The 25156-nt window shown below is 40.5% G+C and overlaps 1 protein-coding gene across 11 annotated transcripts in view; it reads left to right on the top strand.

Annotated features, from left to right (window-relative positions):
* Window positions 1–25156, top strand: part of LOC118596894 (cyclic AMP-dependent transcription factor ATF-7) — a 100394-nt gene that overhangs the window by 44497 nt on the left and 30741 nt on the right. Inside the window, exon 1 of one of the 11 annotated variants that reach the window (XM_036207922.1) lies at window positions 24008–24078. The exons of the other annotated variants lie outside the window; for them this stretch is intronic. The gene's annotated coding sequence lies outside the window, so the exon portion shown is untranslated. Of the gene's footprint in view, window positions 1–24007; window positions 24079–25156 lie in introns of those variants that run through there. 11 annotated transcript variants of the gene reach the window in all.

Raw genomic sequence — 25156 nt, 5'->3', positions numbered from 1 at the left:
TGTGCACATGTGTACATAGCAGCCAGAGGTTGAAATCAGGTAGCTTCCTCTTTTGTACTTCACCTTATTTTTTGAGTTGTGCTTGAGACTCTCTCTCTCCCCCTTCCTTCTTCTCTTCTTTTCTTCCTCTCTCCCCAAACATATATTTATTAAGGAAAGATAATAATAATAAAAGAAAAGAACTCCTGAGAGTGGGAAGGGCTCCATGGAAGTAATACCTGAGATGGTCTCTCACCCAATTTGGATCTCACTAATTTGGCTAGACTTGCTGGCCAGCAAGTTCCAGTGATCTACCTGTCACTGCTCTGAGATCACAGCAGGTGCTGCCACACCTGGTTCTTACATAGGTGCTGGGGTCCAGACTCAAGTCCTCATCCTTGCAGGGCAAGCACTGTGTCACTCAAGCTGTAACTCAAAAATTAAACTCAGGGGCTGGAGAGATGGCTCAGAGTTTAAGAGCATTGACTGCTCTTACAGAGGTCCTGAGTTCAATTCCCAGCAACCACATGATGGCTCACAACCATCTGTAATGAGATCTGATGCCCTCTTCTGACGTGACATGCAGACAGAACATTGTGTACATAATAAATAAATAAAGTAAATCTTTAAAAAAAATTAAACTCAGATCATCAAGCTTAGTGGCAAGCACCTCTTTACTACTGAGCCATCTGACTGGCCTTCAAAATACTTTCTCATTTTTCCAGTGATTTCTTATGGTATGTATTTGTTTGTATCTTTTTTAATTTATAAGTTAGCATGCAAAGTAATGTGTCAGTATGTAATTTTCATGTATAATTTTTCTTTGTTGATCTTCTTTCCTATCTCTTTCCCCTATCCCTCTACCCTTCCCTTATAGTCTTTTTATACCAGTAGTCTGCTTTTTTTTTTAATGTTCTGTTGCCTTTCTCCTTTTCCTCAAACCCTTTCTTCTGTTTTCCCTTTTCTAGTTTCATGACATGGACCCACACTCATATCTACATATATTCACATAAATATATAAATTAAAAGTTAGGATCTAGCCGGGGTGGTGTTCATGCCTTTAATTCCAGCACTCAGGAGGCAGAGGCAGGTGGATCGCTGTGAGTTCGAGGCCAGCCTGGGCTACAGAGTGAGTTCCAGGAAAGGTGCAAAGCTACATAGAGAAACCCTGTCTCAAAGAAACAAAAAAAAAAAAAAAAAGTTAGGATCTATATATGAGAGAGAACATACGGTATCTGTCTTCTCAAGTCTAGGTTACCTCAATATATTAGTTGCTTATCTTGTTGCTGTGGCAGATACCTTAACAAAAGCAATTTAAGGAAGAAAGAATTTATTTTGGATTACAGTTCTAGAGTCTGTCACAGCAGGAGTGAGTCATGGAGACAGGTCACATTGTATCCAAAGTCTAGAAGGATCTCAGCCCATGAACTAGTACCAACCATATTTAGTGAATCATTCCATTTCAATTTACCTAACCTAGATAATCCCTTACAAACATGGCCTAAGTTTTTTCCCATGATGATAATATCAACCATCATACTTACTTAATAAAATAAAGTTCCACATTAGTCTACTTTCATGCAAACTTCATTTTTCTTTATGACAATAAAATCCCATTGTCTGTATGTCCTGTATTTTCATTATCTGTTCATTGGTTAATGGTCATCTAGGCTGTGCTATGCTGGCTATGCTGAACAGAACAGCAATAAACAAGGATTTTTCATTGGGGCTGGAGCGATGGGACAGCGGTAAACAGCATTGGCTGCTCTTCCAGAGGACCCAGGGTTCTCAGCACTCAAATTGCATCTCACAGTCACCTGTAGCTCCGGTCCTGAAGGATCCAACATCTTTTGGCCTCCACAGCATACATGTAAGAAAAACACCAATATACACATAAAATATAAAATAACACATTTTAAAAATGGGGGCTGGAGAGATGGCTCAGAGGTTAAGAGCACAGTACAGGCTGCCTTAGTTCAATTCCCAGCAACTACAAAGTGGCTCACAACCATCTATAATGAGATCTGGTGCCCTCTTCTGGTGTGCAGGCATATATGCAGGCAGAACAGTGAATACATAATAAATAAATCTTTTTTTTTTTTTTAATAGCAGAAAATGGGGTTGGGGATTTAGCTCAGTGGTAGACTGCTTACCTAGCAAGCACAAGGCCCTGGGTTCGATCCTCAGCTAAAAAAATAAAAATAAAAAATAAAAATAAAGCAGAAAATGAGCCTGCTATCTTTAAACAAAACAAGCAAGTGCAGGTATCTTTGTGATAGGACCTAGAATCCTTAGGGATTGGTATAGCAAGGTCATACATTAAAGCTATGATGGTTAGTTTTAAATGTCAGCTTGACACACTAGAATCACTTGGGCAGGGAGTCTGAACTGGCCTGTGGGCATGTCTCTGGGTATTGTCTTAGTTGCCTTTATGATGCAAGACCCAGCCTGAGAGCAAACAGCACCATTCCTAGGTTCTGGGCCCTGAACTGTACAAGAGGAGAGAGAGAGACTTAGCTGAGCACTAAACCTGCATGCACTTTTTTCTCTGCTTTTGACTCTGGATGGGATGTGACTGTCTGGTTCAAGCTCCAGCTGCTGTGATTTCCCACATTGATGAGATATAACCCAAAATTGTAAGCAAAAATCAACCCTTTATCTCCTAAATTAATTTTTGTCAGGATATTTTATCACAGCAGCAAACATGCAGGCAAAACAATGTATACATGATAAATCTTTTTTTAAAAAGGCAGAAAATGAGCCTGCTATCTTTAAACAAAGCAAAACCATAGGCTACCACCATACCGATCTTCATAATGCCTGGGTCAGTTTACACTTCTCATCAGTGAAGAAGGTTCTTCCTTTCCCACACTGGTAATTTCTTTTGCCTTTTTTCCCCTTTTAATTTGCAGTCCAGTTTTTGTTGTTTTGGTTTTTCGAGACAGGGTTTCTCTGTGTAGCTTTGTGCCTTTCCTGGAACTCACTCGGTAGACCAGGCTGGCTTTGAACTCACAGGGATCCACCTGCCTCTGCCTCCCGAGTGCTGGAATTAAAGACGTGTGCCACCACTGCCCAGCCAGTATTTTTTTTTTTTAAGATTTATTTATTTATTATGCATACAGTGTTCTGTCTTCATGTATCCCTACCCGCCAGAAGAGGGCACCAAATCTCATATAGATGATTTTGAGCCACCATGGTTGCTAGGAACTGAACTCAGGACCTTTGGAAAAGGAGCCTATGCTCTTAACCTCTGAGCCATCTCTCCAGCCCCAGGACTTTTTTTTTTTTTCAATTAAGCTTCATACTGACCTCAAACTTACTATATTACATAGCTGAGGCTGACCTTGAACTTTATTATAGACCTGTACCACTATAGATATCTAAGCATTTCTTTTTATTCTTTTCTCTTTTTAATTATTAATTTTGTTTATTTTTTTTTTGTTAAAGATCTTAGTAAGTTGGTCATTTTGGGGTTTTTTTTGTTGTTATTCTTTTAATTGTATGTGTATGATGTCTGTGAATGTGGGCACTCATAGCATAGCATGTGTATGGAGGTCAGAGAAGAGCTTTCAAGAGTCAGTCTCTTCTTGTAACTGTGGTTTCTGAGAATTGAACTTAGGCTTATCAAGCTTAGACAGCAAATGCTTTGTCACCCTAAGCTGTCTTATTGATGTGATCATAGTTTTAAAGTGTTTTGTTTGCTTGCTTTGTTTTGTTTTTGCCTTTTAGTATGCTTTGTGACTTTATTGAAGGGTAGACATAGGGCTTGCAAGATGGTTTAGTGGGTAAAGGCACTCACCACCAAACCTAATACTGAGCTTGTTTCCTGGGACCACATAATAAGAGAGAACACAAGTTGTTCTCTGACCTCCACATGAAGACCGTGATTTGCTCATACACACACACACACACACACACACACACACACACACACACACACGTAAATAATTTTTAAATAATTTAGTTATTTTTATTTTATTTGCATTGATGTTTTGCCTACATGTATGTCTGTGTGAGGGTGTCAGATCTTGGAGTTACAGATAGCTGTTTGCTGCCATGTGGGTGCTGGGAATTGAACCCAGGTCCACAGGAAGAGCAGTTAGTGCTCTTAACCATTGAACCATCTCTTCAACCAAAAGTAAATAATTTTTAAAGCAAAAAGTAGATATAATATTTTACATAAAAGGAGCTGTAACAAAATATGCCTTTAGTAATACGGTGAGGGCTGGGGCGGTGGTGGCGCACGCCTTTAATCCCAGTGCTTGGGAGGCAGAGCCAGGCGGATCTCTGTGAGTTTCAGGCCAACCTGGGCTACAGAGTGAGATCCAGGACTGGCACCAAACTACACAGAGAAACCTTGTCTCAAAAAACAAAAAACAAACAAAAGAATACAGTGATTTGGGGTGTGTGTGTGCGCGCGCGTGTGTTCTGCAGCACTGTGATTAGATCTCAGTTTTCGGGTGAACCAGCCCCCGGGATATTAATTTTACTGTTACTCAGTTTTGTCTTGCCACATTAGATGAGACAGGATGGACTAGAAAGGGCTGAAGTTGAGTACTACCTTTCTTCCAAGAGATAGTTTAGCCAAACCTGACAATTTGTGTTCAGTCCTTGAGGACCCCATGGCAAAAGAAAAGAATAAACTCCCACAAATTATCCTTGACATCCACACGCACAATATTGCATATACATATACAATAAATAAATGTAACAAAAAAATTAAGTGCATGGGGCTGGAGAGATAGCTTAGCCATTAAGGGCACTTGCTGCTCTAGAAGATCCTAATTTGGTTCCCAGGACCCCTGTAGCAACTTATAACCATTTGTAACACTAGTTCCAAGGTATCTGATGTCCCTGTTCTGGCCTCTCAGGGCACCAGACATCTATGTGGTGCTTATACATACGACACAAAACACTTACATAGATAAAATAAGAATAAGTAAGTCTTTTATTAAATAAAATGAAGACATATAGGCTACTACTTTTCCCTCATCAACCTGTCAGAAGCTGGGCATTATTCTCTGGTGCTCACTGAAAGGGCCTAGTAGAGCTCCCTCCTGTTACTGGGTCCCCCTGGAATCGCTTGTTCATACTGAGCCCCCTGGCAGTGATTCTCGTGGGCTTTCAGCTAACGGGTTTCTGCTATTTAACTGGTAGGTTTCAGTTTGTGGGTTAATGTTTAATTTGTGTTTTTCTGTGTTTGCCAGCCTTGGGGGGACGGGGGATAGCAGTTTGCCTTATAATTCTACTTCTTGGTTAGACCTAAGAATTTTTGGGTTTTCACTTGTTCAGCTTTTTACTTCTTAGGATCGAATGATGATCTGAACTCCTTGATGTTAGATCACGATCCAGAAATTTCAGTCCTTTTGGTTTGTGAGTGGAAGAAATACAGTTTAGACCTAGCATAATAGCACATGCCTGTGATCCTAGATGCTAGAAGACTGAATCAGCAAGATCACTGGATTTTACCATTTCCAGAGCAGCTTGGGCAACATAACAAGACTTCATATCAAAAAGAAAATAAGTCAGAGCTGGTGGTTTAGCTCAGTTGTTAGAATGCTTACCTAGTATGCATGAAGTCCTAGGTTCATTTCCAAACACTACATAAACTGGGTGTGATTGTGCACGCTTATAATCACAGCACTCAGGGTGGTGGAGGCAGGAAGACCAGAAGTTCAAGAGCATCCTCATTGTAGATGTAATTAATATGAGGTCCTATTAGAGTAGAGTGGGCCTCAAATCCAGTATGATCAGTATCTGTATGAAAGAGAAAATTGGACACAGATGCAGTCAGGGAGAGCACCACGAGAAGGTAGGGTTTATACTGCCGCAGCTAAGGCATGTCAGTCATATTGCCAGCAAACCACCAGAAACCCAGCAAGAGAAGCTTGAAAGATATTCTTGACATCCTTAAACATTTTTCTAAATTACATTTATACGTGTATGGGTTTGTGCACATGAGTACAGTTCCCTCAGAGGCCAGCAGGTGGCATGGGATCCTCTGGAGCTGGAGTTATTGAGGTGGTTGTTAGCCAAACAACATAAGTCCTGGGAACTGAACTCAAGTCCTCTACAAGAGCTGAAGAAGTCTGAACCACTGAGCCTTCCTTTGGAAGGGAGCAACCAACTGGGTATGGTGGTACATGCCTATAATCCAGGACTTGGGGCACTGAAGCAATAGGATTACTATAAATTGAAGTAAGCCTGGGTTACTTCAGAACAGAACAGAACAAACAAAAACAACAACAAAACCAGAAAGGAGCAACCTGTTTAACACACTTTTATTTCAGATTTCTAGCCTCTAGAACTATGATATAATAAAACTGTTGTTTAAACCACCCATGTTATGGTACTTGGTGAGGGCAACTCCAACAAACAAACAGGAGCTTCTATCAGCCTACCACAATACAGGTGAAATCTGCAACTTGCTATATTGTTACCCAGAAGCGATGGCTAGGAATTTCAAACCCTTTAGTTCTGATTCTCAACAGTGTGTTTAATGACATTAGTATTTATTCTTTCCTCTTCTTTCTTCCCCTAACAGAGGAGGTTCTAGTAGTATAATATAGAGGTTAATAGGATGCAGTTAGCATTTCCTGGTTTGTCTACATTCCAGTATGATAGGATGAGATCATCTGCATAATTGAAACAACTTTAGACCATAGCCAAAAATTGAATATGGGGGTACTGGAGAGATAGTTCAGTGATTAAGAGCACTGGCTGCTTTTCCAGAGAACCTGGCCTCAAGTCCTAGAATCCACATGGCAGCTAATGAATATCTGTAACTCTGGTTCTAAAGGATCCAATGCCTTCTTCTGACCTCCCTGGATATCAGAAATGCATATGGTGGATAGATATACATGCAGGCAAAACATTCATACACATAAAGCAAAAATGAATAAATAAATATCCAAAAGAATCTTTCATTCAGTATGGGATTGAACTGGAAAGAGCACGTACAACTCTTTCAGAGGAACAAAGTGTGGTTCCCAGCACACTCTTCTGGCAGTTTAAAACTGCCTGTAACTCAGGGTCCAGGGAGATCCAATACTTCTGGTCTCCAAGGGCAGCTGCACTCACATGACATACCACCCCCCATAACATAATTTAAAAAAAAAAATTTTAAACAGGGTATCTCCATGTTGCCCTGGCTGTTCTGGAACTTGATCAGTAGACCAAGCTGGTCTTGAACTCAGAGATTCACCTGCCTATACCTCCAGTGTGCTACCATGTCAGCTTAATTTAAAAAAAAAAAAAATTTTTTTTTTTCTCAAATTGAATGTGGGTTTTTGATAATGTCTCTGACGAAAGAGGGGCTTAGTGTATACAAAGCCCAATGCAGTCTTTTAGATATCTCTAAACTTGAGGAAACCTGGGTATAGACTTCTTGAAACTGACTCATGAATAAATTTTCTCTCTTGTTTTTTTTTTAGACAAATTCTCCTGCAGTCCAGGCTGGCTTTAAACTCACTATATAGCCAAAGATAACCTTAAACTTCTAATCATCTTGCCTCTCCTCTGAGTGTTGTGATTACAGGGATGGCCGCCATGTTTGGTTTCATGTAGTGCTGAAGTTTGAATATCTACAGTGTGCCAGGCACTATGGTAGGCAGTATAGTTAGAAAGGAGTATAAAATATCAACCTATTTACTATCTCAGGATAGTCAGGCCCATAATGTAATTACATCATAATATAATAAATGTTGTAATAATATTTGCAAGTCCTGGGAGGTCTGGCAGATATCAGGGAAGACTTCATGGACAAAATGATACTTTTGAAAGATAAATAGAAAATTTGAGCCTGGTGTGATGGCAATACCCTTTAATTCCAGCACCCAGAAAGCAAAGGCAGACAGATCTTGTGAGTTTAAGGCCAGCCTAGTCTACATAGAATGTGTCAGGCTAGTCAAGGGTTGATGTCAAAACAACAGAAAAGAAGAGTTCTCTGCTGAAGACTGAAAAGATGGTTCAGTGAGCACTGGCTGCTCTTCCAGAGGACCCAGGTTTGACTCCCAGCACCTACATCGTAGCTTACAACTTCATAACTGGTTCCAGGGAATCCAGTGCCCTCTCCTGGCCTCCACCAGCACCTGGCACTCAAGAGGTGTACAAATGTGCATACAGGCAAAACACTCATACATATATAAAACAAAATAAAAATAATTTTAAAAAGAAGTTTGAAGCTGGGGGGTGAGGGTGGTGGCAGCAGCGGCGCACACCTTTAACCCCAGCACTTGGAAGGCAGAGGCAAGTGGATCTCTGAGTTCAAGGCTGGCCTGGTCTACATAGAGAGTTTTAGGACAGCCAGAGCTATACAGTGAGACCCTGTCTCAAAAAATAAATAAATGAATGAATGAAGCCAACTTTTTAAAAATTAAAAACCGCCGGGCGGTGGTGGCACACGCCTTTAATCCCAGCACTTGGGAGGCAGAGGCAGGTGGATCTCTGTGAGTTCGAGGCCAGCCTGGTCTACCAAGTGAGATCCAGGGAAGGTGCAAAGCTACACAGAGACACCCTGTCTCGAAAAAACCAAAAAAACAACAAAAAAAAACCCAAAAACCTTCCTGGGTTAAACACAAAAAATAATGAGATGAATATGTTAGTAAATCAAAGTAACACTTTTTTCTCCATGTAATTAAAGTGGCAAAGGAGAATTATACTGCCGTACTTGTGGTTTATTTGAAAACCTGCTGAACTATTTGAGCAGCTTTTACTTTAGCTTTAAAGACAAACAAACAAACAAAAACTTGGCCTGCAACCTCTTCTGTAGTTACTGAGTCTCTGGGCACTTAAACTTTGAGCTATCTGTCTGTCTGTCTATCTGACAGAGTCTCTTATAGCTTACTTGGCCTCAGACTCCCTAAGTATCTGATGATGACCTTTAGCTTTTTTTTTTTTTTTTTTTTTTTTTAATTCATTGGTCTGGAAAGATGGCTCAGAAGTAAGAACACTGGCTGCTCTTCTAGGACCCTAGTCCAGTGCTTAGTACCCATATAGTGGCTCACAACCATTTGTAACTCCAGAGGCCTCCACTGGCAGGAAACACAAATGGTGCACAGATATACATAAAAATAAAAAAAAAATTTTTTAAAGATTTATTTATTATGAACACAGTGTTCTGTCTGCATGTATGCCTGCAGGCCAGAAGAGGGCACCAGATCTCATTACAGATGGTTGGGAGCCACCATGTGGGTGCTGGGAATTGAACTCAGGACCTCTGGAAGAGCAGCCAGTGCTGTTAACCTCTGAGCCATCTCTCCAGCCCCAAAATAAAAAATTTTAAAATTTTAAAATTTGACAGTGTCATACATTTTATACATAATGCATTTTATATTTATACACTCCCTGTTTCTTTTATTTTCTACTCTCTCGGAACCCCTCAGCCTCATGCGCTCCTCTCTCATTCATGCTGGAATGTTGAGGAACTCACGCTTGTGTGGGTAACTACAGCTGCAATGAATTCATGAGAACAATGGATATGTCCTACCCAGGAGACATTCCCAGTACTCCTCCCCTTTCTCCGGCTCTTGCATCCTTTCTGCCCTGTCTTTGACGTGCCCTGAGTCTTGGGGTGTGTGCATGTGTTTTATAAATATCCCATTTAGGGCTGACTGCCGAGCAGTCATTTATTCTCAGCACATTGACCAGTTACGAGTCTGCATTAGCTACTGCATACTATAGACAGAAGCTTCTCTGATGAAGGTTGAGAGCAGCATTAATCCAAGGGTACAAACATAAATATTTATAAAACAATTTGCTCTTAAGTCCATTTAACAAAACAAGAAGTACGCTACTCTCCAGGACTTAAGACTCCCCAGATTTGTCCAGGTTTACAGTACCAAGCATAAACACCCTTTTGTAGAATAAACCTCAAATCCAATCAGAAATGACTGGTTATTCCCATAGTAGTCATACCACTGCTAAATCAGTGGCACATCTTGCTAATAGCTAGTAGGCCTTCAATTTTCTGCTCCTCTTTCCTCCATCTTTCTGAGTCCTAGGATTACAGAAATAAACCACCCAACACACCTGTTTATGTGGTGCTGGAGATTGAATTCAGAACTTTACATGATAGGTACACGTTCTATCAATTAAGATACATTTTAAAAAAAAATCAGCACTCGGGAGGCAGAGCCAGGCAGATCTCTGTGAGTTCGAGGCCAGCCTGGGCTACTAAATGAGTTCCAGGAAAGGTACAAAGCTACACAGAGAAACCCTGTCTCGAAAAACAAAAACAAAACAAAAAATTGCATTTGGAACTGAGAGACTGATTTTGTGTGTAGAGGGAGTTGCAGGGGTGGGGTCTTTATAAACTTGAGAAAGCCATCTAAAGACTGTCTTTAGAGAATAAGATCTTTGTCTTAGTTACTTTTCAATTGCTGTGATAAAACACCATGGTCAAGGCAGCTTATAAAAGAAAGCTTTTATTGGGCTTATAGTTTCAGAGGATTAATCCTTAATGGTGGAAAGAAGACATGGCAGCAGAAACAGCTGAGTGCCCACACTGAGATCTTCATAAGTAGGAGGCAGAAAGAGTACAGAAATGGAATGGGACTAATGTGGTCCCGTGATACACCTCCTCCAACAAAGCTACACCTCCTAATCCTTCCCAAACAATTCCATCAGTGGGGCCGTTTTTCAAACATATGAGCCTGTGTGGGGCATTCACATTCAAAACACCACAGTCTTTCTCTACTTTTCCTAGTTTTTTATTTGTTTGTTTGTTTAGTTAGTTAGTTAGTTGTATAAACACTCAAACATCAGGCAGTTCTGGTTATTATCGGCTTTCTACTGACTTTGTTCTCTGCTCAGCATATTGCAAGCTCCTGTATTTTGAAGAAATTGTTTTTCCACAGTGTGGCTTTCATCAGCTTAGGCTAAGCATGGTTTACTAGATTTTTCCAAGCTTTAATGTTAAAATAGCACTTTATTTCTGTCCTATCTGTCCATTTGTGAGGTACAGGGATTGTAACACACACTGTGTAACAAAAAGTAAAATATTTGATGGGCCTTCCAAGAACTGTGGACTTTATAACATCCTAATAAAAAATTTGGGATTATGGGCTGGAGAGATGGCTCAGAGGTTAAGAGCACTGACTGCTCTTCCAGAGGTCCTGAGTTCAATTCCCAGCAACCACATGGTGGCTCACAGCCATCTGTAATGAGATCTGGTGCCCTCTTCTGACGTGCAGGCAAACATGCAGACAGAACACTGTATACATAATAAATAAATAAATCTTAAAAAAAAAGAAAAAATAAAAAAATTTGGGATTAGATAAGATTGAAAATAGTTTGAATAATGTCAGCAAGAACTTTTATAGCACTCTATGACTAATTTGATTTTTTAAAAAAAGGGGGTTTCTTTGGTGTGTTAAAAACTAAAGTTATCCTTTTGGGGACTCTAATGGTATCCCAACTAAGTGGCTGCATCTGGAAAGTAGAACACTAAAAGGTCTGTCATAAGGCATAACTGCAGAGTGAAATTAACCATGTAACTGAGACAGGACCAGACCCTACTGAATTACTTCAGGGATTTCTCCGCTGTTAGGAACTGGTCCTTTAAAGTTGGTTGAGCATCTAATTCATCTCTACATATAACTGCTACCATCTAAGAATAAATATGGATCTGTCTTTATTAATTCTTAAGTGTAGTTCCCAAGAAGGCTCTGTAGCTTAATAAAGAACGAAAAAGACACATCCAGATGCTGTAGTTAATGCTTGTAATGCTAGCCCTTGAGAGGCTCAGAAAGAATTTCAAGTTCAAGGCCAGCCTAGGCTACATAGTCCTAGGAGTAGAAAGAGAGAAGAGAAGAAAACCAAATACTAGATATTAAGGGAGAGGAATGGCCAAGAATAAGAAAAGATGGGGTTGTAATTTAAAACTCCATCTTTAGGGTAGAGTGATCAGTAACAGCCTCAGTTTTAAGAGCAACATCATTAGGTGTGTCTGTCTCTCTCTCTCTCTCTCTCCCCCCCCTCCCCTCCACCATTTTGTTCTTCCCCAAAGTCTAAACATTTTATAGCCATTGTTTCCAAAGAACCTTGGGGTCATAAGTGATGATGAGATGGTGTCTTCAGTGTGTTATATAGATGTGAAAATGTAATTTCCATTAGTATAAAGTTGATACTCTTGAAGATGTAAAATAATATACTTTCTGGCACATCTCATTTCCAAGTTCTTTAAATAGAAAATGAAGAAGACTCTATAATCCTGAGAATTACTTTGTATTGGATAGGGATTATTTTTACCTGTAAGTACTTAACAATAGCTTAAAATTGTGTGAGTGTTTATAACACAATAAATCCAGAAATAGGAGTTTGAGCACCTAAGCAAGTATCAAGTGTTTCCATTCTTTCCCCTCTCTGCTGAATCATTTCTAATATTTACTTGTTAATATTTGTGCTTATTGCTTCACTGTCAGAGAATGGGAAGTGTGGTCCTAGGACTGCCTGTTTATGAGGGAGACAAAGTCTTGCCCAGAAATACTATCTTGCATCCCACCCCCACTAAAGTTCTGTGTGGGAGACTGGGAAAGTGAGTATCTAGCTTTTCAGCCTTTACAGAAGAGGCAAACAAGAAAGAAAGGGTCAGAAGGGATCAAGAGACCAATTATATTTTTCTCAAACTGTTGTCTCACTCTGCTATACCCCCAAGCAATCCATTTATACAAAGCATTGTTTGACAGTAATCTTTTCATTGGGCACATAACTTAGCTTAGGTCTTACTGAAAAATTATTAAATTATTAAAAGGAGAATGGAGAGCTGGGCGTGGTAGCACACACCTTTAATCCTAGTACATAGAGAAACCTCATCTTTAAAAAAAAAAAAAAAAAAGCACCAACAATAACAACCGCAGAAAACCTGCCCTCAATCACCACAGCAAAGGTTCTCTTAGTGTCAAAGTCCTTCCCTTCTTGCTATCATGTACCCTTCCACCCACAAACTCGTGGATTCACTATAGGTACACTTTAGTGGGGCTGTTCTCTCTAGGTTTTTCTCCTTCATTTCTCTGATGCCATTGTCTCTTGGGGTATTTTGGGAAGGAGTTTCCTGCCCTTATTTTTCCTCTATAAATTACCTGCTCACAAAGCCACATATGAGCAGCCACTGCTTTGGTTGTATTTATTTTTTGAACAATCCTGTCCTTTGAAATGATTCATTCAAAAGCCATGAAGCATTCAGAGCAGGATGTGTGACTCACTTTGCAAATAGCAGCATCTTGAAGGAGAAAGCAGGCACCTCAGAATGACTGAGGTGAAAATGAAAGCCATTCTGGCTGTAGGTGTCTGTGTGTGTTCGGACCCTTCCTTTCTCCCCACCCCCCACACTGCCAGTGCACTGGGAAATGAAGCACTTCAGCAAGAGTGAGGAGCCCTGTCAAATGCACACTCTGAAAGAGAGCAGTGTGCTGTCTGCTGTTTGCTCAGTACTTCTCCAGTTTCTCAGGGTCTCAAAAGCATTTCTTACCACTTTCTTTTACTGAATTACGCCCATGTGCAGATATTATAATAAAACAGAGCTGTTCTGTCCATTTAGTACCACCAAACCTAGAAACTTCAGAGAAAGAGGTAGTTAGATTTTAGTACAAGTGACGTTTCAGATTATTACAAATGTAAACTCAATTCATTGCATTATTTCTTGACAGTTTATGTATTCAGGACTCATTTCCTAATTACTAAAGAGCTGTGATTGTCTTCTCCCTTCAGTCTACTTTCCTAAAAATAGGCAGAATGTAGACCTGGTGTCATACCCCATCTAGTCAAGAGTCAGAGGATTGCCAGTTTTAGTTAGATGCATTAGATGAAGGGTTCTTAAAAATTAAAAAATAAGCCAAAAAAAGTAAAATGAGGGCTAGGAATGAAGCTCATTAAGAAAGTGTTTCTTGGGCTGGAGAGATGGCTCAGAGGTTAAGAGCACTGACTGTTCTTCCAGAGGTCCTGAGTTCAATTCCCAGCACCCACATGGTGGCTTACAACCATCTGTAATGAGATCTGACACCCTCTTCTGTACACATAATAAATAAATACATCTTAAAAAAAAAAAAAAAGAAAGAAAGAAAGTGTTTCTTGGACTGGAGAGATGGCTCAGCCATTAAAGGCTAGGCTCACAACCACAAATATAAGAAAGTGCTTCTTTGCATGTCACACAGACAGAGAGCAAGCATGAACACACACACAAGAAAACATAGGACCATTTGGCAAATCCACAAATAATATTGCATTTCATTAATCAAAGTGCTTTACCAAGGATTTATCATTTATCATGGGACTTCTTAATCCTAATTCCAATATACATTTCTCTGGCTCAGCAATACAACAAAAAAAATTAGCTTTATTTTGGCCTATGTCTCTTGTGTTAGCCTTGTTTTAGTTCTGTTCAGAGATGCTACTCAAAATACTTTGAGGAGGGGCTGGAGAGATGGTTCAAATGGTTAAGAGCACTGGCTGCTCTTCCAGAGTACCTAGCTTTAATTCCCAGAAACCACATGGTAGCTCACAACTGTCTGTAACTCCAGTTCCAGGGGAATCTGACATCCTCACACCAATGTACATAAAACAAAATTAAATAAATTATTAAAAAATACCTTGAGGAAACTAAACAAAATGCATTAGGAAACAGATGCTAAACCACTAATTTACTTAGAATTATTCTGCAGCTAAGTTACTTTTTTTTTTTTTTTTTTTTTTTAGTATAATGTATATCTTGAGTTGTGAAAAGGGAAGGGAGGACTAACTGAATATATGCTTCGTACAGGTACTGTACACTACCTTGTTTAATTATTTCACTTAAAAATGTAAGGGAGCCAGGCATAATGATACATGCCTTTAATCCCAGCATAATCTCCCTTTAATCTGGGGAGGCAAAGACAGGATCTTTGAGGCTAGCCTGGTCTGTATAGAGAGAGTTATAGGACAGCCAGAGCTACATAGTGAGACCCTGTCTCAAAAGGAAAAAAAAAAAGTAAGGATGTTGTGTGAATTCATTTCATTCAGCCAATGGCTTTGGGGTACAAACCCTTTGTACCCTTTGTCTGCATATGTGACCCCTTAAGAGCGGAGAGAGAGGAGTCATGCCCTCTCTTGGGTAGCCAGGACTGGGTCAAGCATTATGGAGCAGCTTGAAGTTGATCCCCATCCCCCCTGGGGCAGGACAGGATAGCTGGCAGCCAGACCAGCAAGATGAGCAGTAGCACCTTCCTTATTCTGTATCAGTGTATTATCACCATTTTATACCTTAATACATTCTTGAGATCCTTTAAGACTCTAGGGACTTCCCATAAGTAAAGAAGAGCATAAGGAAGTGTTTATATCTCGATCTGAGTAGTGTTTACACAGATGTGTATTTATATACAATTTCATTGAGACACCACTTAAAATGTATGCCTTTTCAGACCTGAGAGATGGCTCAGTGGGGAAAGACCCTTACTACAAAAGCCTGGCAACCTGAATTCAGTTCCAAGAATTGATGGAAAGAGAGAAACCAACTTCACAAAGTTGACCCTCATACTCACTCTATGGTCCACATGTCACCCTCCTCCCAATATAATAAGTAATAATAATTTTAAAACTACATGACCTGTACAACTCTGAGATTGGCCTGACTAGGGTAACAAGAAATGAAGAAACAGCAGACACACATGTGTAAGAGCTGGGCTGTGTGCTCTGATGGAGACTCAGCAAGTTTATTACGTACAGCACTAAGGAGGAGGCAGTGAGTTAGCCAACCTCCACAGTTCCCTGAAGGTGATCATCTCAGGTTGTAGTCATCTGCCGAGAGAAGGATGTGATTGGTACTTTCTGCATACAATGTCAGCATTTGTACTAGGACCAGGGAATGGTACTTTGCTATTCCTCTGTTCCTGACCCAGGAGAGGTTTTGCCATTTCCAGAAGTCTGAGGCATTGGAGTCCTTGACATGGTTGTGTTCATGTCAATAATGTACATTCACTCAGGACTTCATTTGCTTCCAACAAAAAAGACTTGTGCTGGGCAGTGATGGTGCACAAATGTAATCCCAGCACTTGGGAGGCAGAGGCATGTAGATCTCTGAGTTCAAGGCCAGCCTGGTCTACAGAGTGAGTTCCAAAAAGAAAAAAGACTTGTGCTTTTTCTATATAGTCACTTAAGCACGTAAGCCTGGCTTGTTGATGCACACATGTAATCATAGCACTCAGGAGACTCAAGCAGGGGAGTCACTGCAAGTTCAAAGCTGTTCCAGGCTGCATGACAAATTCCATCCAGGGCTACAAACAAGACAAAAATCTTAAGATTATTCATTGAAATTATCCCTTACAGTTCCCACCTTCTTTGTTCTTCAGGCCATTTCACACTCTGCTTCATTTACTGAGTTAGTTTCCTAAGAGAGAGAATTCAGATTCTCCTATTACAAGATAGGAGACTAGGAATCTTACTAGAAATACACAAGGTTTTAACCAAAAATGTGCCATGGAAAATTATTAATCATATTTTATTTATTTGGGGGTGTGTGCATGGAGGTCAGAGGACAACTTTCTGGAGTCAGTTATCTGCTTCTACTATGTGGATCTGGGGATCAAACTCAGATTGTCAGGTTTTGGGGGTTTTATTTTGTTTTGTTTTTAGGAGGGTGCTGGAGGAAAGTCATGAGCCATAGTTGCCTTTTAGAGCTTTATTGGGAGAGACAGACAGAAAGACAGAGATACAGACCAGATTGTCAAGTTTAATGGCAAGAGCTTTTACTAATGGAGCCATCTTGTAGTTCTGAAAATTGTTACTAAGGGACATCCAAGGAGTTAAAGAGATGGCTTCGTGGGTAAAAGTGCTTTTGCTCAAGCCTGAGTGTAGTGGGTAGCCATTCCAGCTTTGATCTGGAAGTTCCAACCCCCTTTGAGGCTTTGGTCACGCCTACAAGGCGGGGCTGAGAGAGGACGTTGAAGACCTGAGTTCCGGATGCTGGGGCTGTCTTGGTTCCAGGACCCTGGTCGCTGGAGCAGAGTTCTCTGGAGAACTCTCACCTGAGGTCTCACAGAAGGAGGTTGTGGTTGCACAGGCCTTTAAACCCAGTGCTGGAGGGATAGGAACAGGAGGAGCCCTGGATGTCACTGTCCAGCCATCCTATTTGAAACAGCAGGTTTCAGGTTTATGGAGAGCTCTTTTCTCGAAAAGAAGGAGGAGAGTGACAGAGAAAGATGGCTGAAGTTAGCCTCTGACTTCCACGAAGAAGTGAGTGAGTGCACCTGCACACACACAACAAATAAATAGATAGATAAAACATGACAGGACTGGAAAAATGACTCAGCAGTTAGCTGTTCTCCTAGAAGACCAGAGTTAAGTTCCTATAATCTATAATCACCTGTAACTCCAGCTTCAAGAAGTCAGTGCTTTCTTCTGAACACACACACACACACACACACACACACCTTTTTTTTTTCCCCCCAAGAACAACAGTCAGAGCTGGGCTGGCATTAATTAATCCTTAATTCCAACACTTGGTAGACAAAGGCAGGCAAATCTCTATAGCTTTAAGGCCAGCCTGATACATAGAGCAAGTTCCAGGACAGCCAGGGCTGTGTAGAGAGACCCTGTCTCAAAACAAACAAGCAGAAACCAGCCAAAGCTGTTTAGGTAGTGTAAGCTTGTAGTCCTAGCACTTTGGAAGCTGAGGAGGATGGCTACTAGTTCAAGGCTAGCCTTGGCTACATAGTTCAAGGCCAGCCTGATCTAAAGAATAAGACACTCTCAAAAAAAGGGGGGAGGAAAAAAGAAACAACCAGGTATAGTGGCAGCACACACCTACATTTCCAGGATTCAGAATGCTAAGACAAAAAGATCACAAGTTCAAAGCCAGCCTGAACTACATAGTCCTTGTTTCAAAAGAAGAAAAGAGAAAGACAAAAAAGGGAAGAAACAGTTTTCCTTGTCTATTCAGTGTCTACTATCAGTTTTAAGATTGGCCTCGTGATAGTGTGTCTTGACTTTGCATTTTATGCCTATCACTGTTTTATTTTTTTTCAAGACTCGGGTTTCTGTGTGTAACAGCCCTGACTGTCCTAGAACTCGCTTTGGAGACCAGGCTGGCCTTGAACTCACTGAGATCCACCTGCCTCTGCCTCTGCCTCTGCCTCCCAAGTTCTGGATTAAACATGTGCACCACCACTGTCCAGCTGCCTATTACTTTTTAATAATAATCTTATTTAAAATTAAGATTTATATATTTTATTTTATGTGCATGAATGTTTTGCTGACATGTATATGCCTGCAGAGTTGAGAAGAGAAGTTGTGGATGGGGATTGGAGATGTAGCTCAGTGGTAGAGTGCTTAAGCGCAAGGCCTTGGGTTCGATCCTCAGCTCAAAAAAAAAAAAAAAGAAGTTGTGGATGGACAGGATCCAGTATGTGAACTAAAGGAACTAAAACTGGGTCCTCTACAAGAGCAACAAGTATCCTTAAACACTGACTATCTCTTCATCCATATATATCTTAAACTAAGAAATAAAAAACTTCTCTTTTGCTTTTTATTTTTTAAAATCCATTAGAGAGGGAAAAAATCAAAAGCAGCCAAAACTGTTTTGACTTTGTTTTATCTCTATTATTATTACTATCTATCTCTATCTATTATTACTAACAAGGCCATGAATGAGAATCCCATTTAATCTGTTTTTCTAATTACTATCCCTTTGGTATCCATCTTCCAGTTTCTCTACCCTAAGTGTTTGAAGATTCCAAAACTAATTTGGGAGGTTTTTGCATATACTTTTTTTTTCCTTCTAAGTTTCATATCCAAAAATATATATTGGCAGTTTGTTAAGACAAAATGAGGGGTTGGGGGTTTAGCTCAGTGGTAGAGCACTTGCCTAGCAAGCGGAAGGCCCTGGGTTTGATCCTCAGCTCCAAAAAAAAAAAAGACAAAATGAAAAAATAGCCTTTTTTCTTCTTCCTCTCTTTCTTTATTACTTTGGAATAGATTTTTTTAAATTTATTATTTTGTGTGTATGAGTGTTTTGCCTCGTGTATGTCTTTGTACCACAAACACCCCCCCTCTCCCTCCCTCCCTCCCTTCCTTCCTCCCTCCCTCCCTCCCTCCCTCCCTCCCTTCCTTCCTTTCTTCCTTCCTTCCTTTATTCTTCATTTCTTCCTTTCCTCTCTTCCTCCCTTCCTTTCTTTTTGTTTTATTTTGTTTTGTTTTGTTTTCAAGACAAGGTTTCTCTTTGTAGCTCTGGCTATTCTGGAACTCGCTCTGTAGACCAGGCTGGCCTGGAACTCACAGAGATCTCCCTGCCTTTGCCTCCTGAGTGCTGGGATCAAAGGCATGCACCACCACAGCCTGGATAACCCTAGAATTTCTCAACAGAGACACAAAAGACATCTGAAACTAGATAATTCTTTGGGATGCTGTCTTGTGCAGTATACAATATACAGTATATATCAACATCCCAGACCTCTATCCTTTAGAGCTAATTGCATCCTGTAAGTTGTGATGAACAAATATGTCTCCAAGCATTACTGTTTTTTTCTAGGAAGCATAATCAGTTGTTGCTGGTAGAGAAGCACTGTCATATATAAGCTGCATGTAGAGAAAAAAGGATTTAAAAGGAAAGAGTGAAGATTGGCATGTGATTAGAATTCCCATGGTTGGTTGGTTGGTTTTTGCAGTGCTGGAGTTTGAACTGAAGGTCTAGTGTGTACAAGGGTTTTTTCACTGTGCTGCCTGGACTAGCATCAAATCCTGGCCTCATGCAGTCATGTAACACAAATTGCTAAATGGTCTTATTAATTAAAAAAAAAAAAAACCATGGAGCCAGATTTTGGGGTAAAAGCAGAAAGTTCAGAGAAGCAGAACAAGCCACAGCCAACCTCACCTCGCCAACTCCTCAGCCGATCCTGTTTCCATGAATCCTCAGACTGAAAGCCTGAGTCCTCACCCCAAGTGTCTCAGTTGAACTGCTGCTTAGTTCCTGTCTCCTCATGCCTTTATATACTTTTTTTCTGCCCTCCCATCTTACTTCCTGGGCTTAAAGGTGTGTGTGTGCTTCCTAAGCAAAGACATGAGATCTCAAGTGTTGGGATTAAAATGTGCCACCATGCCTGGCTCTGTGTCCTTGAACTCACAGAGATGTAGATGGATAGGATTAAGGATGTATGCCATCACTGTCTGGCCTCTGTCTAATCTAGTTGCTGGCTCTGTCCCCTAATCCCCAGATAAGTCTTATTGGGGTGCATAATATATCACCACACAGTCCTCCTACTATAGTCTCCTGCTAGCTGGGACTACAGGAGTATGCCATCTTGTCATGGTGTCTTTGGGCATTTTATCTAAATCAGAACTGTCAGAAAATACAGTGAACTGATGGTGACTCAGCAGTGAAGAACACATGCTGCTCTTGTAGAGGTCCCTAGTCTGGTTCCCAGGACCCACTTCAGCCAGATCCCAACCACGTGTAACTCCAGCTTCTGGCTTCATCGGGCACCTGCACTCACATACACATACCCACACATAGGCATACACACATATATGTAGTTAAAAATAGTAAGTGTGTGTGTGTGTGTGTGTGTGTGTGTGTGTGTTGTTGTTTTAAAAAGAAAGAAATGCAAGGCAAACACAAAAGTGATTCACACATGTAACTTTAAGTGACCTAGTGGCAATGTTAAAAGTAAAATAAACAAGTAAAATTAATTTTAATGTAGTTTTTTAACCCATTATATACAAAAGAGTATCATTTCAGGGACTTGGAGAGAAGGCTTCATATTAAGACCACTAGCCACCAGGCAGTGGTGGCGCACGCCTGTAATTCCAGCACTCAGGAGGCAGAGGCAGGTGGATCTCTGTGAGTTCAAGGCCAGCCTGTTCTACAGAGCTAGTCCAGGACAGGCTCCAAAGCTACAGAGAAACCCTGTCTAAAAAAAAAAAAAAAGACCACTAGCTTGTTCTTCTAGAGGACCAGGGTTGAATTTCTAGTACCCACATGGCAGCTCATAACCAGTTACAACCATCTTTAACTCCCATTCTAGAGGATCCAATGCCTTCTGGCCTCCAAGGGCACTCACTGCATGCATATAATACACAGACATGCATATATGCAGGCAAAATACCTATACACATAAAATAAGAATAAATATAGTCTTAGAAAATTTAAGGGCTAGAGAGATGGCTCAGTGGTTAAGAGCACTGACTGCTCTTCCAGAGGTCCTGAGTTCAATTCCCAGCAACCACATGGTGGCTCACAACTACTTGTAATGAGATCTGGTGCCCTCTTCTGGCCTGCAGGGACACATGCAGGCAGAATACTGTATACAGAATGAATAAATAAATAAACAAACAAACAAATAAAATCTTTTTTAAAAAATTAAAAGAGTATAATTTCAACATGTAATTAAGAGGCTATAGAGGTGGCTCAGTGTTAAGGGTGCATACTGCTCTTGCAAAGGACCTGAGTTGAGTTCCCAGCACCCATGTAACCGCTATAAAAATTATGGGCTACAGAGTGAGTTCCAGGAAAAACGCCAAAGCTACACAGAGAAACCCTGTCTCAAAAAAAAAAAAAAATCACTATGCTATTATATATTGAATAACAGTACATTTGATTCAGATTAGCCACATTGCAAAGCCAGGTGTGCTAGCATACACTTGTGGTCTCAGCACTCAGGATGCTGAGGCAAAGGGCTTGGGAATTTGAAGCCAGCCTGTGCTACACAGTGAGACACTTTCTAAAAACAATTAGAAATTAAGTCACATTGCAAGTGTTCAGTAACCACGTATTATATTGCATAGTACATATCAGATCTAAAGGATTTTGGTCTCTGGATGGAGTGCAAATTAGCATATAATGCCCTCCTTGTTTTTACCAAGAAACTACTCTCATTCATTACTTAAGCAGGTAAGACTGAAGTCTATACTTTCACACAGATCATATACTAAGCATATAAATTGCCTTCCTAATCCAGCATGATTCAAATTCTTCAGACACCATTTTGAACAGTATCAGCTCTCTATTGCCTAGGAGATACTTATAGTACATTTATTGAAAATAATTATCCTACAGTCAAATTGTTTCCTGAGTAGCTATTTACTGAAACTTTAATCAAAGGAACAAAGGAAGACCACTAAGAGTATTAACAATAGGAATAGGGAGTAGATTTTTAAATAATTTTAAAAGAAAATTTTTTGGGGGAACCTGTCAGCTCGTTTTAAATTCAGTGGAATAATCAGCATTTCTATTAATCTCAGATTTTTTTAATCACTCAATAGTTTTTACTATTCTATTTAAGAAATTGCTTTCAAAAAGATTATTTCCTAAGTATGAAGTTCAGAATTCAATCCCTGGGACAAGGGTGGGCTTTGGTTGACAAACTGATCTAGAGATTTTTTTTTTTTTTCAGTGGTGGAGAAAACCAAAGGATTCATGCATTCTAGGCAAAAACTCTACCACAAGCTCTATCCTCTAGCCTGTGGCCTAAAGAATTGTTAAAGTTTTAACTTGTAATAAATGAAAGGAAATAGAAATGGAGAGAAGTTTCAGTGGTTAAGAACACTGGCTGCTCTTGCAGAGGATTTCCATCCCAACCCCGTATGGCGGTTCACAGCCATCTGTAACTCCAGTTCAGAGTACCCAAAGCCTCTTCTGACCTCCAGAGCACCAGAGACACACAGACACACAGACAGACATACACACACAGACACGCAGCTGATCACTCGTACACATAAAATAAAAACATTTAAACTTTCTGGAAAAGTGAGAGGCTGGAGAGAGAGCAGAGGATTCAAGTTCAGCTCCCAGAACTCAGATGGCAGTTTACAACCCTCTGTAATTTCAGTCCCAGGGCATATAATGCCATTTTCTGGCCTCTGTAGGCATCACCCATGCATATGGTGCACAGACATACATGGAGGCAAAATACACAAATGCATAAAAATTAAGTAATTAGAAATGAGAGAAAATAAAAGAACAGTGATGGTGGAGACAGGGTCTCACTGTGCAGCCCTAGCTGGCCTGGAACTCAATAAGTAAACCAGGCTGGCTTTAGACAGAGACCTCTGTCATCTACAGTTCTGTCCTGGCTCATTAAAACTGTGAGCCAAATAGCCACAAAGGCGCCTGCTGCATGGGATTAAAGGCATGTACCGGGGCTGGAGAGATGGTTTAGAGGTTAAGAGTACTCTGCTCTTCCAGAGGTCCTGAGTTCAATTCCCAGCACCCACATGGTGGTTCACAACCATCTATAATGAGATCTGGCGCCCTCTTCTGTATACATAATAAATAAATAAATCTTTAAAAAAAAAAAAAAAGGCATGTACCACTGTGCTCAGCTAAAAAATATTTAAAACAATATCCAAGCCAGGCAGTGGTGGCACATGCCTTTAATCCCAGCACTGGGGAGGCAAAGGTGAGCAGATCTCCATGAGATGGAGGCCAGCTGGTCTCATCACAAGTTCCAGAGCAGCCAGAAGTACACAGTAAGGACCTGTCTCAAAAAATAAACAAATAAATAAAATAAAACAATAGCCAGATTGACACTCACTTTCAAGAAGCTTCAGTCAGCTGCCTCTCCTCCCTTTACCATAATTGACAAGAACTGTATCAGAAAGAGCAGAAGGTAGGTTAATCAGCCGGGAGGTGGTGGCACACACCTTTAGTCCCAGCACTGGAAAGCAGAGCCAGGTGGATCTCTATGAGTTCAAGGCCAGCCTGGTTTACAGAGTGAGATCCAGGACAGGCACCAAAACTACACGGTGAAAAAAACAAAAACAAAAAAAAAGAAAGAAGGTAGGTAATCAGAGTCAGTATCAAGCTAGTTCTGCTTCTTGAAATTAACCCCATAGATCCCTTTTCCTGAAGTATACTGTATTTTGTTATGTCTCAGAGTTTCGCCTTTTTTTTTTTTTTTTTTTTTTTTTTACGCTTTCAGTAGTTTGGTGAAGACTACAAACTGTCTGTCAGAGTGTGTGAGTTAAGTGTTTTCCGAGCAGTGGGATCTGTTTTGGCTTGCAGTGTCAATTTCCAGTCCTTGGTCAGCTGATCCCATCACTGTGGTTCTGCAGTGAAGAGAAGACATGGTGGAGGGCACCATAGAGTAGAGCTGCTCACCTCAACCGTGACTGGGAGACAGACAGACAGACAGAGAGGTGTGTAACATAAAGAGTCCAGTAACATGCCTCCTTTCTCCAATGATGCCTTACTGCTGAAAGTTTCAGCCACTTCTCAGAAAATGCCATCAAATTATGAATCTATCAGTAGATTAATTCACTGATTAAGTCAGAGCCTCTCCCTTTACTGCATTCATGAGCCTGTTGGGGGATACTTCATATTCAGATTATACACAGAAGAATGTTTTGTTTGTTTGCTTCTGCTTTTTTCAAGATGGCGTCTCACTATGTAGACCTGGCTGGCCTTGAACTCGGCGTCCATCTGCCTTTGCCTCTGAAGTGCTGCTACGAAACTGGAACACAACCACACTGAGCTCAGAGTAATGTTTATAAATCCGTAGAATACAATACATAGAGGGCTGTATAGCACTGTAAAGTGCTTCTTTCCTAGCTTACATAAGGCTCCGAGTTTCACCTCTAATCCAACACACACACACACACACACACACACACACACACACACACACACACACACACACAAAGGGGTAGGAGAAGCAGGGGAGAATAAGGAAGAAAACTGAAAATTCTTAACCAAAAACAAAATCTGAAAGAAATTTAAAATGTTTCAACTTCTTTGGAGTGGAGAGGAGGAGGATTTCTAATGGAAGAGGTCTTCTTGGGTAAAAGTTACTCCTCCAGGTTCTAGAACATTGTGCAATTTTTTCAAGCAGCATACATGAAATTCCCTTAAGTTCCTCTAAAAATACTTCTTTTTTTATTCAGGGTCTCACTATGTGTCCCTGGCTGGCCTGGAACTTGCATGTAGACCAGACTGGTCTCCGTCCCACAGAGATATGTATGCCTTTATTGCCCCCTGAGTGTTATGATCAAAGGCGTGCACTACCACACCCATCTTATCAAAATACTTTTTAAATGATTATTATAGTATAACATTACTAGTACCTACAAGCCTATTTAATGTTATTCTTCATACCCACCATAAAAGAATGCTGTTTTCTCTATTGCCAACTAGATTCGATTGATTCCCTTTTTCAAATACATGGCAGGCCCAGATCCTCACAGTGACTTTTTTTAACCCAGTTAACAGACTATTTCT

The sequence above is a fragment of the Onychomys torridus genome, chromosome 16, assembly GCF_903995425.1.
Source record: "Onychomys torridus chromosome 16, mOncTor1.1, whole genome shotgun sequence".
NCBI classification, from domain to species: Eukaryota; Metazoa; Chordata; class Mammalia; order Rodentia; family Cricetidae; genus Onychomys; species Onychomys torridus.
The sequence above is the reverse complement of the archived record's forward strand: the minus strand, read 5'-3'. Positions and strand labels throughout refer to the sequence as shown.